Source organism: Schistocerca cancellata, chromosome 6, assembly GCF_023864275.1.
Source record: "Schistocerca cancellata isolate TAMUIC-IGC-003103 chromosome 6, iqSchCanc2.1, whole genome shotgun sequence".
Taxonomy (NCBI): Eukaryota; Metazoa; Arthropoda; class Insecta; order Orthoptera; family Acrididae; genus Schistocerca; species Schistocerca cancellata.
The window spans coordinates 600,343,102-600,347,472 of record NC_064631.1 but is presented as its reverse complement, the minus strand read 5'-3'; the positions used below and the strand labels follow the sequence as shown (position 1 = coordinate 600,347,472).

General features: G+C 40.1%; 1 pseudogene; it reads right to left on the bottom strand.

Annotated features, from left to right (window-relative positions):
- Nucleotides 1-436: 436 nt before the first annotated feature.
- Nucleotides 437-554, bottom strand: LOC126089699 (5S ribosomal RNA; annotated as a pseudogene).
- Between the last annotated feature and the right edge of the window lie 3,817 nt (nt 555-4,371).

Genomic DNA, 4,371 nt, shown 5'->3' with positions numbered 1-4,371 from the left:
GATTTACGTGGTATTCAGCCGGCTGCCGAAACAGGAAACTGCCGCCGCCACGCGCAATATTGCTGTCCCCGCACCGACGCGTATTTCAGTCGCGACGTCTGCTGCCGACCGGTTTCTGCGTGTAGGTGGGTTGCGGCGTATCGATCAGCTCCCATTTTTTTGGGGGATTGCATTGCGAAAACATATGAACGGTCGCTTGTAAAACTTTGACTTGTTGTACGAAACATTATTATTACCACTCCTCCTACAGGCCACAAGTGGCCCATCGTGACCATCCGACCGCCGTGTCATCCTACGAGGAGGATGCGGATGGGAGGGACATGGGGTCAGCACACCGCTCCCCCGGTCGTTATGATGGTATTCATGACCGAAGCCGCTACTATTCGGTCGAATAGCTCCTCAATTGGCATCACGAGGCTGAGTGCACCCCGAAAAATGGCAACGGCGCATGGCGGCGTGGATGGTCACCCAGCCAAGTGCCGACCACGCCCGACAGCGCTTAACTTCGGTGATCTCACGGGAACCGGTGTATTCACTGCGGCAAGGCCGTTGCCCGTCCGAAATATTAGAGCTATAAATTTTAAAAGTAGGTCACATACTTAATTCTGATGTGACCTACAGCTGAACGGCATTAGAGTAAGTAATCAACAAGGAAGGTACGAGGAGGCAGAAGGGGAGGCTCAAAGAAGAGATCAGAGGAATTGATATCCTTCTTAGTGTCGATCCGCCAGTGTGATACTATCACGACGATGTCCAGAGAGGTTAAAAGAGTGCAGTTAAAAAGTAAACAGGCCAAATACTTCGAGGTGAACTTTCTGAGTATGTCTAAAGGATCACTGTTTCAAACATAGCGTAAAACGGTCGTATTACGTCACCATATAACTGCATGATAACTAGTAAGTCGAGACAAAGCAGATTATTTCGCGTACTGAGACAGTGGATCATAAATGGAGCGCATAATTAAATATACACCACACGTCAACTTGAGAAGTATGTAGGTGAGTAGAAACTACTGTTGTAAACATCAGGAAGTACACTGCTTATCGGGAACAGAACAAAATAGTTGGTATGGTTAGTCTTCCACGGTGCATTTATTCTGTTTGTATTAATGCCGATTTGGGAACAGATATTCAAAACGCTCTTCATGCAATGAAATACAAACGTCCGCACGTCCCACGATGAATCGAATACTCACACTAGTAACCGAATAACGTTATACGATTTTTTGATACGTTGTTCAAGGTACAGCATGTTTAAGCCTGGCAGAGCATCACCGAGAATTTCCAGGTCATCGCTGAGAAAAACGTCAAGAGAATTGAAGTCCGGCGAAGAGAAGTGTCTCGAGAAACGCTATGCTTCGTCTTGTCTTTATTCTAGAATGATTATTTTGAAGCAGACTAGCTTTCTACCGTGCATAAGCCACGTGACCTTGAGTATTACGAAAGGCAGATCTTTACACATAAGAGCCAGTATTTTCTCCTTTTTCACGCGTAAGAGTGAGTGTATCCTGTAGATGTTCGTATATGTGTGTCTCTTAAAGGGCCTGAACATAAACAATCCAGTTCGATACTCAATAAAGACACCTTTCAAACATTGATGCTAAAACTTCCTAGTGCGATATTTTAACTATTACACGGGATATGATGTAAATAATATAGGCCTATAATATTTGTGTGGGTTAATAATGTATCTCTACCGAAGCAGATATAGCATTCCGACCTTTTACAAAGGAAAGCGAAAGAGATACGCTGTTTGTCATCAGGACATATGCGATTCGAGGCAAACGAAATGACAAAGTTGGAAAGGCTGATACCTACGAAAACGCTGTTACTCAGTGCACATCTTCCTGTAGTCTGTTGCGCCATGAGAGAGGGTGGCAAATTTGACAATCTGCCAATGTCGCACCTCCATCCATTCTCACAGGAGTGGGGAAATATTTGTTACTGGCCGTCTCAGTGGACATTACGCGTGTCTCTTACGACAAGAAGATCCACCCGATAGAAGTATTTGCGCCGTAGAATTCACAGTACTTCGATTTTTTAACGTCCTGTACCCTATATAATGACAACAGGGAAACCTTTGGCTTACCAAAAATCTTATTTTAGATTTTAGACGATAATAGGTCGAATGGAAGACAGTTGTTAAAATTTTGTGTGGCCGCAGTGCTCCTACCAGCTTGATTAGTCTGATTACTTATGTATTTCAGGCTTTCAGGGTGACTGGTTCTTTATATAAATTTCACGATCTTGATTATCGTAATCATCTCACTGTGACACTACAACACAGTATGTCAAATTATATTAGTACATGAATTTTGGATTACTGAATTCTGTGCCTTTTCATGAACGGTATGTTTCTCTTGTTTCTTGTTGTAAACGATTAAAAACAAATCTCGTAACATTTTTATAAGAGTAGTTGACACATTGGCAATGTGAGGAATGTAGTTTCGCAAAAACTGTATGATGCTGTCTGAGCCGTGAAAGTAAAGTCGTTGGTGTACTCAGGGAGAATACGACATAATAGTGAGCAGAAGTCGGCGTCTTTTAGTTGCGGGAGAAAGCGAATGCGAAAGTGTGTGTAAGGCTGGCATAGTGGCTATGATTGCAGGAATGCCTTTTAACTGTGAATGAAAGGCAATTTCCATGGACCACAGTACATTGATGATTTATATGGGGGCTTCAAGAGAATTATAAAAGTTGAGTGTTGTTTGACCACAGCATCTCATAAAATATCTTTACAGCTGGAAACTGAGACCCGATTATTGTTTGTAATTGTTGGCACCGAGTTAGTACGTCGCACCGTCAGCTTCGCAGAAAGTAAAACCGAGGAAGAGCATTTTGTTTGTTGGTTATCCGCAGCATCGTGAGTTCGTCTAGGTGGTCACTGCGGACCTCATTTTGTCACGATGATTTTAAGTCTTAGTAGCCCTGTATCGGGATGTTTTGTCGGCATTCTGCTCTATTTTAAATTGGACTAACGACCTCTTGGCGGTTAAACAGTCTTATCACTGTTGGACAAAGGATGTTCGGTCATCTGCTCATCGTTTGGAATAAATAATGAAACGAATCTGTATCCCTGAAGACGTGGCTCTGATGACGCTCAAATAACTGGGTCAGAAATAAAGATTTATCATACAGCTGAAGCAGTCTTATTCATCATGTGGTAAAACTGAACCATCTGAGACACTTAAGTGCCTCAAAGACTTGCCGATGTATTAGAGCTTTCTTTAAACAGTATATTACTTACATGAACGTCAGTCATAAATTTATAGTGGTCGTTAACCCAAGTCATTGTCACCATAAACGGGGTCCACATCTTATTATCTTAAGTCTAGGTGAATCACGCCATGAATGAAATGTTAAAATAACATATCACAATTGGCCAGACAGTATAGTTACATTTTTCTTAAATTGTAAGTTCATTTTTTGTCAGTTACTCAAAGTCAGCACGAAATTCTTGTACAAGAAAAATCTCAATTAACCTTTGAAATTAATATTTAATGACTGTTGAAATTACAGAACCTGGAAAAAAACAGTGAATTCTGAATTTCATTGAAGTATGCCAATTATTTTTATGCGTTTTACTAAATTTGTGTATCGATGTGTTGGCCATCGTGTTTTAGCGATGCCTTAGTATTCTGCTGTTGTCTTGAAGTAATTTATATGTAAGTATTATAGTCTTGAGAGTGAATGATAATTATTTGCAAGCATGGTTAATTAAAAATAGCAACAGTAAAAATTAACATGAGGTTAGACAATATAATTGTTACTGCACTGCGTAATGGAATAATTCACTTAGCTTGGACTTCTTCTGTAAGTTCTTTAAAGAATTCTGAAGTTTTGAACATATATTTAGATTTAGCTAAGTAATTTTGTGATCTTTTGCCTACAAAAATTAGATTCCTCCTTAGTAATGATCATTATCGCACATACTTGAACTGTTAATTGTTACATGTGCTTAAATTTAATCAAAGCTAATTGTTTTAATTATAAATTACCCATTTTACGATTTCTGAACGTTTTATTTCCTTTTATTATTAAAAATTCATTATACTATTGTTTCTCCCGTTAATGACAAATTAGACTAACTCTTCAGAGTTGTTCTGTGTAATTACACGTGTTTACACTCAGTCATTACTGGAGCAGTGTATCGACATGTCTTATTAATGGTTAGTTGTACACTTTTCCACGTCGTTTCAGTTTAACTTCTGTAGAAACGATGCCTTACCGATAATGTAGGTGGACATACCCACGATCGATAACAGCGTACACCGGACGTTTTGGGTTTGTTAGATCACGAGCCATTTGTCATCCACTGATGAATTAACGGCTCTAAATTTTTTCAAGCGTCAGTGTTCTGCAATACGGATCC